At 33.2% G+C, this 19,742-nt stretch overlaps 1 pseudogene; it reads right to left on the bottom strand.

Moving 5' to 3' along the window:
* Positions 1 to 878: 878 nt before the first annotated feature.
* Positions 879 to 19,742, bottom strand: part of LOC107413748 (uncharacterized) — a 29,195-nt pseudogene continuing 10,331 nt past the window's right edge.

Consider the following 19,742-nt stretch of genomic DNA (forward strand, 5'->3'; position numbering starts at 1 on the left):
TTAAAAAAAAAAAAGAAACTCCATGTCCATGTTATTTATTTATTTTTGTGGACTTTTATGCTTCATGACGAATGAGTTTTTTATTTTTTATTTATTTTTATTTGGCATATTGTTTCTTTGTTGGGATAAATATTGATGTATTATTAGTGATGATTAATATTAGTGCTATATAAGATTACCAACAAAATTACTAGTTTGGTTTACCTATACATATCCAAAATTTTAGAGTCCAATAGTTTGAGAAATTTGTTAGATAAGAGAATTAGAAATTGGCAATAGTCTGTTTGGGAATTATTCAGGAATCTTTCTCTACTAGAAAGTGATATCTAAGTAAGCAACGAATTGGTATTTTTTTTTTTTAATTCCAAGTTTACCAAATATAGATGATTTCTTAGAAACACGAATCAGAAAAAGAATCACTAAAAAGAAGGCCTTTTATGTTTTTTTGGTCAAACACCATAGAATACAGTTTTTACCACATGCTACTGCATTGAAAGAATAAAAAGGAAAAATAGAAAGGAAAAAAAAATAAAAATCTATCACTGCTATTTACATTACACCCTCCACAATTATACAAATAAGCATACACTACGTTAATAATGTATGCTTATTTATTTATTATTTATTATTTTTGTAATATGAAAGGGAGCCTAAAGGCTCAAAAGACTATATAAGCACTTCCCGCGAAGAAAACCTTCCCATGTAATCAAAGTTTACATGCTGTTTGACCCCCATAGTAGCTAACTCAAAAAGTCCAAAACATAATTTGCCCATGTATATTTTATATAACACTACTTAAATACAATTCAACGCTGAACTCTTTTAATTTTAACTTGTTTACCTCTAAAAGCTCATTACTCTGCAACACCAAAACAAAACTAATAAGTTTCTTGTGATGGTGGACTAATTGGTTCGTATATATTTCTAAGTTCAAAGTCATAGACCAGATAATAATGACAAGAGATGTTCCTACGAGCCTGTGTGAGAGTATCTTCCCTTGCTATGTGCTGAAAGAAATATTTTGCTGAGGCTATACCAGCTGTGAATAACATTGGTGTCCACCATCCCCTCAAGCTAACAAAATGTGAACCCTCAAATAATGAGATCTAGGAAATGATTACTATTAATATCACAATCTAGCGTATAAAGTCTAATGTATACCTTTCCCTATTTGATTTTGCAACAGCAGGATTTGAGTCGCTGTTGGCAATGAGAATCTGCAAAAAAATGAATTTGCAACAAGCATTTTAGTGGAATTAAGCACCAGAAGAAAAAATTACTTTCCTTAGAATCCTATGAATTATCTTTACCATATTAAGATTTAGTAGACCTTCATCTTTATCAACAAAAGAAAAATCCCCATTGACATATGCATCTGCAAGGCCTAAATCAGCCTGTGTCATAATCTGACAAATAAAAATTATACTGCATGTTAGTGGCAGGTGAAATTTCATTCATTTATAACAATAAAATTCTAATAGAAAATTCATGTTTGGCTCTTTCTTTAAGTTGAGAGAATATTATATCTTTTTTTTTGTCCCAACTGAAATATCTCTGGCATGTTATCCCCCTAATAATGATGAACACAATAAACAAATATTACATATAGGCGTACTCCTGTTTCCATCAACGAAGGTACCATGTGCTTTGGGTTGCTGAGAAGGGCACAACTTTCTCCAAGTATACCATGTGCAGCTTCCATTCTGGCCTGCAAATGAAACCTTACTCTCAAACTATAAATTCCTGAAGAGACCTGAGAACTATAGAGGTTTGAATTTTAAAACTACCTCATTGAAATAAGTTTTCTTAGACTATTGGGAAAAGGAAAGTAAACAATAAAATTGATCATTTTTTTATACCTATTGACATTACATTAAGTTATAAAAATAGACAACCTCTAGTAAACTACCTTCAATCCATCCTCATGGAAGCCATAACCTGACCGAAACATAAAATAGATTCTCAGAGTTAGAAAATGTAAAGTCAATGTGAACAGTTAAAGAATTGAAGACCTATAACCCTACTTATTCTACGTATTCTGATTTTAATATTTTAAATAAGTTATACCAAGATAAAGCTGTGACTTAGCTAGGAAACATTCAGGTCTTATTTTCAGGATTTTAACGTTTGCTATCTTTAAAAAGCAGGAAAGTGAAGCTTGAATATGATGAAGTTCAAGTGAAGCTTTTGATGCAGCAATAGATGGAACGGGGTGGCCAGTAGACCACCTAAGCAAGGTTTGTTTTGGATTTTGGAGTGAGAGTCACAAGAAAAGGAAGATCTGTTCCATCAATGTTCTGCAGGTTCAGAGATTTCAGGGCTGGGTTAGATGAATATACTGCAGAAAAGAAAACCATTATCTTGGGGATAACTAAAATTATTGAAAGAGTAGAAAGGCAGGAAGTGACTTGTTAATTCGTTTACTACCTAATTCTTTATCAAAATTACTGTTAATGCAGATAGTAGGCCACCAGTTCAATGCATATATTTTTTGGTCTGTCCTAACCTGAAGAACATTAAGCCAGTATGTCAAACATACTTTATTGTCTGTACTTCCAAGAAAATTCCATGCACTCTATGTACTTACAAGAAACATAACATGCACAAGTGAATTATCAAAAGGCAATACAATCATTTCAGCTCCAAATGCCTAGGCCTAATTTCTATGCCATAGACATGAGAACTAACCAAAGCTGTGATAAAAATTAGGCCTTGTATGTATCAGTAGATTATTGAATTTGTTTTACTACAAAAAAATAGATAAAGGATATACTTTTAAATGGTGTAACTGATAATCGAATGGAAGCATACCCGTAGACATAGTGGAAAGCACCAAGGACTCTGAGTTCATCGAATGTAGCTTCCTCTCCTAGTATTCACACAGCATCAGGAGCATGGACAGCAATTATGCATCCATTATATAGTTCTTCAAACCCATCTCCAGAGAAAACCCTACAGCCTGATAAATCAAGATGTGTAAAGCTTATCATTAGAATTACACATAAACACAAACACATAGACTGCATGGTTTATATCACATATGCAGCAAAGAAATGGCCAGAAATTTCAAGATTTAGTTCATCCTGGACTTAATAAGGTTGTCCATCAACTTCATCAGTGTGTTTTACTACTTACCCTCATCAGTTGTCGAAATCTTATGTACCTCACAAGAAGTTCTTATTTGGCAACCTTTACTCTCCAATACTTCTCTTACCTAAAAGAAACATTAATTATAAGTGGACAATGAAAGAACCTTAAACTTCAATGTCCTAAGAACCAATATAACAAATTACTACCTTCTTAACATAACAATGTGACCGCCCTTTGATGGTAAGCCATTGAGGGCGCCTGAAATGCTGCAACATAAACAAAAAACTAAATTAAGAAACAATCCAATACTCAAGGACTATATTAAAAACTTTTCCATGCAATATACGATAGGGAGGAGTAATATATAATATGTACCTGAAGTAGATGATGATTTCGACAAAAAGAAAGAACAGAGAAAGCTGAAAAGCTCATAAAACCTTCTGAAGGACAGGACCAGATTGAACCACAAATTGGAATCCACAACAAGTTATGAAATTTACTATATATATTCCCAACTTAAAAAATGAGAATAATTAGATAAACAGGATAACAAAAATTTAATAAAACATCCTTATTATTTGGATATAATTCAAAAATACATATAAAATATCATCATATAAGAGTCATACATATTAGGTTAATCCAATAAAGCAATTTAAAAAGTACAAATGAACAAATACAAAATATCAAAAGTGTTCAACATAATTTATACATCAGAACAAGTGAAAGAAGAATACAATATCATCAAAGTCAAAGGAAAAGAATAATACGACAATGGTAGAAATAACATATGAACAATGAAGATCCATGGACATGATGTACATAACCTGTCAACTCAGGCTTAAGGGACAAGTTTAAAACCAAAATTATGAGACACGCCTAGTGAGTGAACAAAAAGCATAATAAGAAAATAATTATTATCCTTTTAAAATATTTTCTCTCAAGACTTCACTTTCACTCTTTAAAAGTTTCCCTGCTTAAAAAAATAATTTTTCACAAAATCCATAATTATTTCTATAAATTTAATCGTTCTATATCGCAACAGATAAAAAAAGTACCAAAAAATTTACATAATTCCATAACTAAATTAACATTTTTATATAATATAATCTAAATAAAATCTATATCTGATACGAACCTAGGTCGACTTGCCCCTAAACCCGCATTATATTAGCCCAGATCTCAATTAAGTTCAAGTTCTTATGGAAAAACCTTAACCCCTAACCAACCTGTGATTAGAAATCTTAGTATAATGAAGATGCCACAATAGGCTATGGAAGTCCTATTGATAAGTCAAAACTAAAATACTCACTCTTTAATGGTGTTTTAGGTGTTCAAAGAAAACAAAGAAAATTCTATCTCACAATTAATTTTTTGAATATTATTAAAGGTGTGTTCTTCCTAAAAAATAAGCCCTTAAATAGGCTAAAGTCACAAAGCAATAAACTCTAGAAACTTAGGTTAAAACCGGCCACCAAAGAGAAAAGGAAACATGTTGGCCGATTCTCACACTACTTTCCTAAACTAATTTGTATTAATTAATTCATTTATTTGGAATTAGGAATTAATTAATTTACAATGAAAATAATAAGATAATAACTTTCCTAATTTGATTTTTCCAGCAAATAAATAAATAGAAACCAAATAAAAGACTAATTTTCTAAAACAAAAAATCAAAATCAAATTAAGAAATTATTCAACTATCTTTCTAACTAAGCTGTTTTTGACCAATCTTTGACCAAGTTAAGCTCCAAATCAGCTTCCATATGCCTTCTGGGATGCCAAATAAAATTATTGTTGAGTCCCACACATTTCCCTTGATTGGAACAAAGAGAAAATGCCAACTCAGCAAAATATAGTAAAGCCAGCAGATAATACAGCAAAACCGACCATGTCTTCCTTCTATGCGCACAAGCCCATTTTAGATGCTTTTAATTCTGTCTTGACTTGATTCCATGATCTCTTAGTGATATTCATTGAATCCATAAAGTGTTAGATCCATTCCTTATTGTCTGGAGTCCATATTTGCACTAAAATAGCTAACCGAGTCCTTATCGGCCTCCACCACTTGGATGCTTAAAATAAGGTTTGTATCTTCGAGTTTTGACAAGTCCATTTGAGAATTAATTAATTCTTGTATAAAGGCAGTCAGGTTATCTTTAAATCTCTTGGCTTGAGCTCTAGTGATTGGCCCGGTCTTTATCCATATCGTATCAGCACCCCAGCGGGTTGTCGGTGGTGCTGGTTTTGGCGGATTTTCATCATTTCCCTCCTCTTGAAAAGGATTTACCCTCAAATCAAAATCATCACCTTCAACAAAAGGAGATAATTCAGCAACATTAAATGTAGCACTAACATTATACTCACCTGGTAAGTCAAGTTTGTAAGCATTTTTGTTAATTCGCTCCAAAACTTGAAAGGGTGCATCGCCATGCGGCATAAGCTTGGACTTCCTTTGTTCGAGAAATCTCTCCTTCCTTAAATGCAACCAAACCTAATCTCTAGGTTCAAAGACAACTTATTTTTGGCCATGATTAACACTCCTTGCATATTTCTCGGTCCTCCTCTTAATATTTGTTTTTGTCTTTTCATGAATTTGCTTCATAAAATCAGCTTTTTGTTTTCTATTTAGATTAGCATGTTCACTTAAAGGTATTGGAGTCAAAGGATTAAAACCATAAACAATCTCAAATGGTGTATATTTAGTGGCTGAATGCAAAGACCTATTATAAGCAAATTCAACATGTGGCAAATATTCCTCCCATGTTCTTAAATTTCTACTAATTAAAGCCCATAAAAATGCAGACAAAGTTTTATTTATTACTTTAGTTTGTCCATCAGTTTGTGGATGACAAGTATTTGAGAATAAAAGTTTAGTTCCTAACTTAGCCCACAAAGTTTTTCAAAAATAACTTACGAACTTACCATTCCTATCCGAAACAATTGTTCTAGGCATTCCATGCAATCTTACAATTTTTTTAAAGAATAAGTTAGCAACATTAGTTGCATCATCAGTTTTATTACATGCAATAAAATGTGCCATCTTAAAAACTCTATCTACAACAACGAAAATTGAATCCTTTCCTATCTTTGATCTAGGTATACTAAGAATAAAATCCATAGACAAATCCACTAAAGGAAAGGAAGGAATCGGCAATGGGAGGTACAAACTGTGCGACTTCAACTTGACTTGGATTTTCAGCACTTCAAGCATTTTTCACATATTCTCTCCACATCTCTCCCTTGTTAGGCCAATAAAAGTAGTCTTGCAGCAAGGATAAAGTTTTTAAAACACCAAAATGACCTATTAAACCACCCCCATGACCTTCCCGAACTAGTAACTCCTTAATGCTACAATTAGGCACACAAAGTTTGTTTTTCCTAAACAAATACCCCTCAAAGATGTAAAATTTATTCAAATCATGTTTCGTACAGGTCCTAAATATTTCTCGAAAGTCACTATTATGCTCATAAAGTTCTTTTAATTGTTCACATCCAAGCACTCTAGCATCTAAGGTAGAAAATAATGCATACCTTCGGGATAATGCATCGGCGACCACATTTTCTTTATCTTTTTTTGTAGTGGATGACATAAGGAAAAGTTTCAATGAACTCATTCCACTTAGCATGCCTTCGGTTGAGCTTTCCTTGACCTTTAATGTACTTCAAAGATTCATGATTCGTATGAATCACAAATTCCTTCGGCATTAAGTAATGCTGCCACATTTCCAAAGCTCTCACCAAAGCATACATCTCTTTGTCATATGTCGGATAGTTTAGTGTAGTTCCATTCAGTTTCTCACTAAAGTAGGCTATGGGCCTTCCTTCTTGCATTAAAACAGCTCCAATAGCTACACCTGAAGCATCACACTCAATTTCAAAAGTCTTAGAAAAATTTGGCAAAACTAGTAAAGGTGCATTGATTAATTTTTCTTTTAACAAATTAAAAGATTTATCTTGTACTTCCTCTCATTTGAAGCCAACATTCTGCTTTACAACTTTGGTCAAAGGTGCTACGATAGTGCTAAAATCCTTAACAAATCTTCAATAAAAACTAGCCAAACCATGAAAACTCCTCACTTGGGTAATGAAGGTAGGTTTCGGCCACTCTTGGATTGCTTTCACCTTGGATTGATCAACTTTAACTACTGTAGCACTTACAGCAGATCCTAGAAAAACAAGTTCACTTTTGCAAAAATCACAATTTTTCAAGTTAGCAAACAATCTTTCTTTCCTAATAATATTTAAAACTTACCTAAGATGTTCTATATGCTCATCTAGATGCCTACTACATACAATAATCTCATCAAAATAAACAACCACAAATTTTCCAATGAATGGATGCATGACAGGATTTATTAATCTCATGAAAGTACTAGGTGCATTAGTTAAACCAAAAGGCATCACTAACCATTCATATAATCCATACTTAGTCTTAAATGCAGTTTTCCATTCATCCCCCTCTTTCATTCTAATTTGATGATATCCACTCCTAAGATCAATTTTTGTAAACATACATACACCATGCAATTCATCTAACATCTCATCTAACCTAGGAATTGGATTCCTATATTTAATGGTAATATTATTTACAGCTCTACAATCTACACACATGCACCATAAACCATCTTTTTTAGGAACTAATAAAACTGGAACAGCACATGGACTCATACTTTTCCTAATGTATCCTTTATCAAGCAACTCACTTACCTGCCTTTGTAGCTCGTTTGTCTCCTTGGGATTACTTCTATATGCAGGCCTATTTGGAATTGCAGCGCCCGGCACAAAATAAATTTGATGCTTAATCCCTTAGATTGGTGGTAATCCATTAGGAATTTCCTCCAAAAAGACATCATCAAATTCCTGCAAAAGAGAAGAAATAGAACTTGGCAATTCAAGTTCTTTGGGATTAGCTTGATCATTTAAAAATACATTTTTATAAATCATGACCAACAATGGTTTCTTACCCAAGATGGCTTTATTAACATCCTAAAACTAACATAAATTTTTTTATTTTTCTTCTCTTTTCTTTCTTTTTCTTTCCCATTCATGGGTTCACTCTCATTCTCTGGTTTTTCACTATTCCTCTCGGGTTTCTCACCTTTTCTCTCAGGTTTTGTCCTCTCTTTCTCCCTCTCAACCTTCTCTCTTTCTTTACCCTTAATCTTGAGTTTAGGACACTTACCTAGTTGGTCTTGCTCAGCGTTGACTCCTTGGATTGATGTTGTGACCATGGGTGCCACACTAGTTCTTTCCTTGAGCCTTTCGGCCTCTCTCCTTTGTTATATTTGAAGTTGGTTTCTAAATACCTCTTTGGGAGTCAATGGTTCCAGCTTGACCTTTTTACCTTTAAATCTAAAAGTAATAGCATTCTTTCGACCATAATGTATAGTATCTTTATCAAATTACCATGGTCTACCTAATAGAATATGACTCGCATGCATGGGAACAACATCACATAATACAACATCAACATATATATCAATGTTGAATTTTACTTTGGCTTGTTTATTAATTTTCATCTCACCACTATCATTAAGCCATTGTAATCTATATGGTTCTGGATGTTTAATTGTTGCTAAGCCTAATTTATCAACCATAACATTACTAATTACATTAGCACAACTTCCACTATCAATTATCATGCTATAAATCTTACCTTGGATTTCACAATGAGTGTGAAAGATGTTCTCTCTTTGAAGTTGCTCCTCATCTTTGTACACGGTCAAAACTCTTCTACTCATTAAGCTCAATTTGGCCCTAGATGCCTTAAGTGTTTCGGATTCCTTAAGTTCTTCATCTCCCACTTCTTCACCATCAATTTCAGTTTCAGCATCACTTTTTTCACTTTCAGATTCTAATTCATCATTGCCTTTTAACACCATGATTCTCCTATTCAGGCATTGGCTAGTGATGTGTCCTTATCTGTGGCACTTAAAACACACAATATCATAAGTTCTAGAAGATTTAGGATCAGATTTACCTTCATTCTTTGGTGCTTGAACAAATTCGGCTTTGGACTCCCTTTTTGGTCGATTGGTGCTTTCCTCACCTAGTTTCGGTTTTGACTTGTAATCATATGTGGGATTGCTCCTCCAAGCACTTGGATTTAACCTCCCGCTGTTGGATACTCCTCCAAGCCATGTACTTGTATCCCTCCTCTTGAATTGATTCTCAAGTTTGATAGCTACATGCAACATCTCTTCCAATTCCACATATTATTGTAATTCCAATTGATTGGCTATCTCTCGATTTAACCCACTTAGAAATCATGCCATGGTTGCTTCTCTTTCTTCATTCGTGCTCAATCTCATCATGAGCATCTTCATCTCCTTGTAGTAATCGGTTGTGGTCCTATTTCCTTGTGATAATGATTGGAGTCTTTGATGCAGCGGCCTATGATAATAAGTCGGTCCAAATTGCTTCCTCATGGCCCCTTTCATTTGTCGCCAAGTAGTAATCAATTCATCACCTACTATTCTTTTGGTATTTTGCTCATTTGTCCACTATTGGAGTGCATAATGTCCAAATTCCATTGCTGCCACTTTTACCTTCTCAGTTTCTGAATAGTTATGACAATCGAATACCATCTCCATTCGCTCTTCCCACTCTTGGTAAGCCTCTGGATCACTTTTTCCCATGAAAGGTGGTATGTTGACCTTAATATTCCCAAGATCATCATCCTCATTCCTTGCTAGTCTCCCACGGTTTTGCCTTCCTTGGTAAGCAAAAATTTCATCAAACCCTTCATTAAGGTCATCTCCAAAATTACCTTCCTCGAATTTCTCTCTCGGTCGGCCTTGGCCTCCTCGACCTCGACCTCGACCTCGGCCTCGACCTCGGCCTCCATGTACATCTAACCTTGGATTCGGCCCACCTTGTAATGTTCCCAACCTGTCCATCCTTTAATTTAGGTGATCAAAGCGAGCATTCATCAGCTATAATTGCGCCAAGACCGCCCTCATGTCCGTGTGCTCATCTCCTATCCCTGTAGTTCGCGAATCACCTTTGAATCCCATGGACTCCTATTCATTAATTCTCAATGAGCCATCTCATACTCCTCTTCTCATCCTTGAATCTGCCATATTAGTAAATATATTGCAAAAATAAAATAAATCCTCACTAAATTCACTCCCTCACGTGTTTGACTCAAATAAGGTCTCGACACTCGTGTTTGCACATTAGTTTCGGCTTTTACCCTCTTTTAAACTCACACTCCCTTGCCCTTTTCCATTCAAAGAATTATCTTAAAGTTCTAATTAAAACACCCACTAAACAGTAATTAGATCACAAGTATGTTTAAATTAAACTTATCAACAAAACAGTAGCAAAAAGTAAGCAAGATTGAATGAATTAATAAAACCTAGTTCTTGGCTTTTCTAAGCAAAAACAAGGTAAATCAACAAGCAAATTTTTGGAATGAAATAAAAGCTGTCTAGAATATGAATGAACCAATAATTCAAGGATAAAATATAGAGAATGAAATTCAAACACGAACAAAAACCGAATCAAACAAAAATATAGGATAGTTGTTGATTGTTGTTCTTTGTAATTCAAGTTTTTGTATCAAATCCTTTAACTAATTTTAATCCAATAGTTTTAGCACCCAAAATTCATATATCCAGTAGTAAGAATGAATTTTTTTTTTTTTAAAAATTTAAAATATGCAGAACTTGTATGAAGATATAAGCAACCTTAGCCTAATGCTAAAATTATAGATTAACACAAAATGAAATAAAACAAATAAGATAGATCAAAGCTGAACAAAATCTTGGCTTTGATATCAAATGATACGAACCTAAGTCAACTCACACCTAAACCCGTTATTTATTAGTCCGGATCTCAATTAAGTGCAAGTTCTTATGGAAAAACCTTAACCCCTAACCAACTTGTGATTAAAAACCTTGGTATAATAAAAACGCCACAATAGGTTATGGAAGTCTATTGATAAGTCAAAACTAAAACACTAACTCTTTAATAGTGTTTTAGGTGTTCAAAGAGAATAAAGAGAATTCTATCTCACAATTAATTTTCTGAATATTATTAAAGGTGTGTTCTTCATAAAATATAAGCCTTTAAATAGTCTAAATTCACAAAGCAATAAACCCTAGAAACTTAGGTTAAAACCAGCAACCAAAAAGAAAAGGAAACATGTTGGCCGATTCTCACACTACTTTCCTAAACTAATTTGTATAAATTAATTCTTTTATTTGGAATTAGAAATTAATTAATTTACAATGAAAATAATAAGATAATAAATTTCCTTAGTTGATTCACTTTCTAATTCACTATGAAGATGTACAACTCAAAAAATGCATTCTAAACTTTCTAATTCACTACCATAAACCCAAAAATCCTAATATTTAGCATTGAATAGTTTAACTCCACCAAAATACCCGAAACTCATAAACCTCAAAATTGGTGTTTTTAATTATTTCCATAATTTCAATCATTTAAACTTTTCGAAAGCATCTATAAAACAATTGGAATCTAAAATAGCAAGTCAAGTCAACGGAAATTGTAATTATGATCCGAATTTAGTCAAACCTATTTGACCCCAAAACCCTCAAAATTTAATTTTCTCAAAATTGAACTAAAATATGCAATTCATATATCAAAACAAAGTTTGAGACATTTAGAGTAAGAAACTATCTTCAAATGAAACTAATGATGACCATAGGTTTTTGGAAAATCAAAGATAAAGTGTTGTTGAAATATTATTTTGCTATTAAGAAAAATGAAGACATTTTTTAGCTTGAAGGATGCAAAAAATGAACTCACAAGGTCAAAAATATGTGGAAAGAACCTTTTCCATAGTCAAAAGTGCTCGAATTGTGGATATCAGGTAATGGAATCAATGAACTTTCCAATGATATTTCAATGAGATTGTAGAGACTATTCGGTCATATTTTTGTTGGAAAAAGTTCCTTGTCATGCAAGCTTTCTGAGGTCAGAAAGAAATCCTTATAGAGAGATAACAATGGTGGCTACCATTTTGAGGTGGAAAGAGAAAGAATATAACCCAAGAAAGAAGATGACCCAATTTAACTTAATTTTCATGCCATATATTTAGAAAAATATTACTAAATTATTTTGACTATAACTTTCAAACAGTAACTCCAATTTTAGCATTCCACATGTCGACGAACTCATATCGATGGGCTTTACGTAATGATATAAAAGTCAAAGCCAAATTCCATTTCTAAACAAGTCAAACTTGGTCCTACTTAAAAGTAAAATGTGGTCAAACTTGGTCAATTGTAGTCAAGACACTCAAAAATTCAAATTCATGGTGTTTTTCGAGAGTTGTCGTTACAACCTTATCCCTTATGAAAATTTGGTCCGTGAAATTTCATACTTTGTTATAGGAACATGCAAGAAAGTCAACCCGCATGGTCTAATTGCTCAATCTAATATAGCTTAATTTCTTGAGAAACCACAAGTTTTCCATTAGCAGAATCTACTTGTCCATGAGATCTGACTCAAACCGAGCTCACACTTGGAGAACACTATTAGCATAATGCAAACCATAAAGCACTAACATTCTAACTCTAAAACGATAACACTTTTAACTTCACGAAATAAAAGTCAACCCCTTAATACAATAACCACTATAAAAAACTATAATATCTCCACAAATAGTCCAAATACAAGAATCAACCAACAGTGATCAACAACAACTCCACCAAAATTATAACAGTAACAAGAGACCTCTATTAACTCCTAAAACAAAATCGAATAAGAATCTATCTTCCAACGATCAATTCCAAAGCTATCTCAAAACCATTAATTACTCTTACAAAAAATCACATCATTTACCAATTATAACTAACTCTTATCCATTTGTCACCCAAAGGAAAATTTATAACTTAGATCTAATCTCCCAAACCAAATACTAGTGATCCAAATTAAATTTGAGATCGTTCTTTTTGCCTTTCTCCTTAACCTCTCAACTTCTTTCCTTTCTTGTCCATAATCATCGTTGATTCTCTAATCTTCCTATCATTGAACGATATAGTCCTTTTCATTAATTTACCAAAATCATGGAACAAACTTTCCACAATTATTCTAATAAAAAACCTCAAAACTCTCATAAAACCTAATATAATCCTCAAAATTATCAACCCACAAGTAGCAAAAGATACCATCAACTGCCAAATAAAACACAAAAGGGAACAAAATCCAAAAGATCAAGTCCTAGCTCTCTCACAAATCCAGTATATACTCTTGAGAAAACTACATCCCCAATTTTTGAGTAGTTTCCAATAATACATCAACAAAGAAATTTAAGTTTTAATCCTAGTATCACATCCTAATACTAAGAAACTAAATGGTAGATTCTCAAATTATTAAAAGGTACTCATCTTACATTTTATAGTCTTTTTATATTCTCCAAATCAATTATTTCTTAACATATAGAAAAATCATCGAAACGTATTAACCACATATGCTATATTAACCATAAGAGAAAGTATCTAATGCATTGCTTATGAAGTATACATCTCATAATAAAATAGAAATCAAATTGATAATGATTTGGGTATCTGCTAGGTTATGACGAACATTTTGCCTTTGCTTACATGTCATCCTCTCTGACCTCCACCTTTAGGTATAGCTTTATAATGCTACCCAGTATTATTCGAATCTTTTACAATTAGGTTTGCCTATGCCTTATATATTTTAGTATTAATAATCCATTGCTAAATCTAGGAACTCCAATATTGCTATGCATCAAATGAGGATAATCTCACTTGTAATGGCCCAACTGTACACAATAGAAATGATTCTCTCGCTTTTAGCAATCTTAGACTAATGTTTGCCACATGAACTACAGGAAACACGAAGAACATCTTTAAACTGTGTTCAAAATTTCATAACTATGGAAACATCAAAATTATGGATATTGAGCTCACATCTGGTCTTCAAGTTTCTATGTAGCTTCTTCATTTGTAAGATTGCTTCACAATATTTTTCTCAATGGCAAGATCTTGGTATGTAATATATAGTCTTTTTTGTAGCGAGTTCTTACTAATTGCTCCTCACATATTAACATCATATAAATAAAAGAATATTTCTAGTAAATTTTTTTTTCTCATGTTGATAGCAACTCAAAAGATCATTACACCCTTATCTATAAAGTCACAAACTGAATCAAGATCTTCAAGCATCCAAGATAAGAGATAAGTGTCGAATACACTTCATATAAAAGAAAAGTGAACTTTAAAGTCACATCCGAACAAATCAATATAGTTGTAACATATACACATGTATAGAAAGAAAAATGAAACATCGAAAACCGATGTTGCAACTCAAATATCGCAACTAAGCCTAACAAATATCAAGATAAAAGGCAAATGTTATAAGGATAAAATAATATTGAAATGAAATGATGATGTAACTTAAATGTCACTTTGCCACCAAACCAACATCAAGAATGAGAACAAATGTTGAAAATGATAAAATAAATATCTCAAGGAAAAGGAAGCACACATAAGTACGAATCTATAGGAATAAGAAACCTAATGCTTTGATACCAAGTTGACAAAACTTTATCGTATTTCCCATTAAAAATTTAGTAAAACATCCCTGTAATTTGGATATAATCAATCACTAGGGCTCAAGCTAAGAGGTTTAAGGATAACCTTGCTGCCTTTATCCAGAGAGTAATTCATTCTCAAAAGGGCTTGTCCTTACCTGAAGATAAAAGACCTGTTTTAAGTATCCAAGTGGTGGAGGCTAATACATTGGATACTCTTATATCGGACATTTTATATCGGACACCCTTGTCTCGGACATCGGAGCTTTACCTCGGACATCTGGTCTCAGACATCAGAGCCTTGCCTCGAACATCTGATCTCGGACTTCGAACATCGGATGTAACTTAGCTCGGACAAACATCAGTTAGCTCGGCCAGACACAACTTAGCTTGGACAGATATCAGTTAGCTCGGCCAGACACAACTTAGCTCGGACAGACATCAGTTAGCTCGGTCAGACACAAGTTGGCTCGGACAGATATGAGTTAGTTCGGATAGATATAAGTTAGCTTGGACATCAGGCAGACATAAGTTAGCTCGGTTGAAGACATAATTCAGCCTAGATGTCAAAGTCAACTCGTTACCTAATTTGCAATTGACTTTTATTTCTTTTTGGGTTTTTGTTTATTTATTTTCTGGACATCTGATCTTGGACTTTGGACATCGAATGTAACTTAGCTCGGACAGACATCAGTTAGCTCGGCCAGACACAACTTAGCTCGGACAGACATTAGTTAGCTCGGCCAGACACAACTTAGCTCGGACAGACATCAGTTAGCTCGGTCAGACATAAGTTGGCTCGGACAGACATGAGTTAGTTCAGATAGACATAAGTTAGCTCGGACATCAGGCATACATAAGTTAGCTCGGTTGAAGACATAGTTCAGCCTAGATGTCAAAGTCAACTCGTTACCTAATTTGCGATTGACTTTTATTTCTTTTTGGGTTTTTGTTTATTTATTTTCTGGACAAATAACTATAGGAAAGTTTTTATTTTATTGTAAATTAATTAATTCCTAATTTAATATAAAGGAATTAATTAATCGAACTTAGATTAGGAAAGGAAGTATAGTTGCGGCCAACTAGATTTCCTTATGTGTGTGGCTGGTTTTATCTAGGGTTTTTAGGGTTTATTTTGTTTCTTTCAAAGCCTATTTAAAGGCTTATTTTTCAATGAGAATACAACTTTGATTTGATAAAGAAAATATTTGTGAGATTAATTATCTCTTTGTTCTTTGAGAACACCTAAAACACCATTGGAGAGTTGGTTGTTTTGGCTTGACTTATCAATAGGTTTTCCATTCCCTATTGTGGCGTCTACATTATACCAAGATTTCTAACCACAGGTTGGTTAGGGGTTGAGGTCAATTCCATTAGAACTTGAACTTAATTAAGATCCAGGCTAATATAATACGGGTTTAGGAGCAGGTCGTCCTAGGTTCGTATCATAAAATATCATCATATAAAAGTCATACATATTAAGTTAATCCACCAGAGCAATTTAAGGAATACAAATGAAAAAACACAAAATATAAAAAATGCTTAATATAATTTATATATGAAAACTGGTGAAAGAAAAATATATAATGTCATCACAGTCAAAGGAAAAGAGCAATAAATATGTAGCAAAAATTAAGAACAGTGAAGATGTGTGAACGTGATATACATAACCTATCAACTAAAGCCTAAGGAAAACGTTAAAAAACAAAGTTATGAAATAAGCTCAATGAGTGAATAAAAAGTATAATATGAAAATAATTATTATCCTTTTAAATTCTTTTATCTTAAGGCCTCACTTTCAATCTTTGAAAGTTTTTCTATTTTCAAAACCATTTTTCATAGAATTCATAATTATTCCCATAAACTTAATAGTTTCCATATTGCAATAGATAAAGTAAACAGTATCAAAAGTTTCAAAATTCTATAAGTAAATTAACATTTTCATATAATATAATCCAAATAAAACCTATATCATTAAGAGGACATGGAATCCAGCCAAGGCATAATCAAAAGCATCTAAAAAGGACTTGTACGGACAACATCTCAATTTGGCCGAAAATGTGCTATTTTGCCGCTAGCTTTGACGTTTCTTCTTGTTTGACTTATTCCAATCAGGGGGCAACACGTGGGAATTATTATTAATCATATTTTGCATCCTAAATGGTATATGGAAACTGATTTGGAGCCTGACCAAGCTGGCTATTGGTCAAAGATACTTTAGTAGTCAAACTAGTCAAACTAGTCAACTAGTTTCCTAATTTGATTTTGACTTTTTGTTTTAGGAAATTAGTCTTTTATTTGGTTTATATTTATTTATTTGCTGGAAAAATCAACTTAGAAAAGTTAATATTTTATTATTTTCATGTAAATTAATTAATTCCTAATTCAAAACAAAAGAATTAATTAATCCAAATTAGATTAGGAAAGCAAATGAATTTCGGCCAAGCTAGGTTTCCTATTCTTTGGTGGCCGGTTTTACTTAGATAATTAAGGTTTTATTTTGTAACTTTTTAGTCTATTTAAGGGGTTATTTTATCAATAATATTCAGTACCTTATTCATATAAAAAATTATTTGTGAGATTAAATTCTCTTTGTTTTCTTTGAACACCTAAAACATCATTAGTGAATGAGTGTTTTAATTTTGACTTATCAATAGGATATCCATTATCTATTGTGGCATCTTCATTATACTAAGGTTTCTAATCACAGGTTAGTTATGGGTTAAGGTGACTATTAGAACTTGAACATAATTAGATCCGAACTAACATAATACGGGTTTAGGCACAGGTCGTACTAGGTTCGTATCAAAATTGGTCAAAGTCAACTTAGTAAAAAAGATAGTATTTTAGTTTCCTAATTTGATTTCTACTTTTTGTTTTAGGAAATTACCTTTACTTTTGGTTTTTATTTATTTATTTGCTAACAAATAAGTTTAGGACATTTATAATTTTATTATTTTCAATGTAAATTAATTAATTCCTAATTCAAAAATAAAGGAATTAATCAATCAAAATTAGATTAGGAAAGAGAGAGAAAATTCGGCCACATTAGGAAACAACAAGGCATGGTCGGTTTTTGTTTTAGCTTTTAGGGTTTTATTTTGTTTTCTTTTAGCCCATAAAAAGGGCTTGTTTTTTTAGGAAGAACACACCATTAATAATATTCAGAATTTATTTTGTGAGATTGAATTTCTCTTTGTTCTTTTGAATACCTAAAACATCATTAGTGAGTAAGTGTTTTACTTTGACTTATCAATAAAAAATTCATCACCTATTATGGCATCTTCTGATGCGAACCTGCCCGAGCTCACACCACCGACAACTCACTGGGGTACTGATCCGATACGGATGAAGACTGGACCGATCACTAGGGCTCAAGCCAAGAGGTTTAAGGACAATCTTGCTGCCTTTATCCAGAAAGTAATTTATTCTCAAAAGGACTTGTCCATACCTGAAGATAAAAGACCTGTTTTAAGTATCCAAATGGTGGAGGCTGATACATCGGATACTCATACATCGGACACTTTATATTGGACACCCTTGCCTCGGACATCGGAGCCTTGCCTCGAACATCTGATCTCGAACTTCGGACATCGGATGTAACTTGGCTCGGCCAGACACTACTTAGCTCGGACAGACATCAGTTAGCTCGGCCAGACACAACTCAGCTCGGACAGACATCAGTTAGCTCGGCCAGACACAAGTTAGCTCGGACATCAGGTAGACATAAGTTAGCTCGGTTGAAGACATAATTCAGCTTAGATGTCAAAGTCAACTCGTTACCCAATTTGCGATTGACTTTCTTTCTTTTTGGGTTTTTTATTTATTTACTTTCTGGACAAATAACTTTAGGAAGGTTTTTATTTTATTCTTTCCATTGTAAATTAATTAATTCCTAATTTAATATAAAGGAATTAATTAATCAAACTTAGATTAGGAAAGGAAGTATACTTTCGGCCAACTAGGTTTCTTTATGTGTGTGGCCGGTTTTTCCTAGAGTTTTTAGGGTTTGTTTTGTTTCTTTCAAAGCCTATTTAAAGGCTTATTTTTATATAAGAATATAACTTTGATTCGATTGAGAAAATACTTGTGAGATTAATTATCTCTTTGTTCTTTGAGAACACCTAAAACCCCATTAGAGAATTGGTTGTTTTAGCTTGACTTATCAATAGGTTTTCCATCCTCTATTGTGGCGTCTACATTATACTAAGGTTTCTAACCACAGGTTGATTAGGGGTTGAGGTCAATTCCATTAGAACTTGAACTTAATTAAGATCTGGGCTAATATAATACGGGTTTAGGAGCAGGTCGTCCTAGGTTCGTATCATCTTCGATATACCAAGGCTTCTAATCAGGTTGGTTAGGGGTCAAAGTGACCATTAAAACTTGAACATAATTAGATCCGAGCTAATATCATACGGGTTTAGGTGCAAGTCATCCTAGGTTCATATTAGGTGTCATACTAGCCTTTTCTTTAAGCTTTTTGGTCTCCCTCCTTTGTTGCATTTGAAGTTGATCTCTAATTACTACTTTTGGAGTTAGTGGCTCCAACTTAAACTTTTTCCTTATAAATTTAAATACAATGGAATTCTCTCTTCCATAATGTATGGCATCCTTATCAAATTGCCATGGCCTATCCAATAAAATATGACTCGCATGCATAGGAATAACATCACACAATACAACATCCACATATTTATCAATGCTGAATTTTACTTTGGCTTGTTTATTTACTTTCATCTATCCACTATCATTAAGCCATTGTAATCTATATGGTTCTAGATGTTTAATGGTTGCTAACCCTAATTTATCAACTACCAAAGTACTAATTTCATTTGCACAGCTCCCACTATCAACTATCATACTACAAATGTTACCTTGAATTTCACATCGGGTGCGGAAGATGTTCTCGCTTTGAATTTGGTCCTCATATTTGTACACAATTAGAACCCTCCTTTCCACCAAGCTCAATTTAGCCCTAGATTCTTTGAGTGTTTTGGATTCCTTAAGTTCTTCATCTCCTATTTCTCCACCATCAATTTCAGTTTCAGCATCACTTTCTTCACTTTCGGACTCTATTTCACCATTACCTTTCCATACCATGATTCTTCTATTC

The sequence above is a fragment of the Ziziphus jujuba genome, chromosome 8 (genome assembly GCF_031755915.1).
Source record: "Ziziphus jujuba cultivar Dongzao chromosome 8, ASM3175591v1".
Classification (NCBI taxonomy): domain Eukaryota; kingdom Viridiplantae; phylum Streptophyta; class Magnoliopsida; order Rosales; family Rhamnaceae; genus Ziziphus; species Ziziphus jujuba.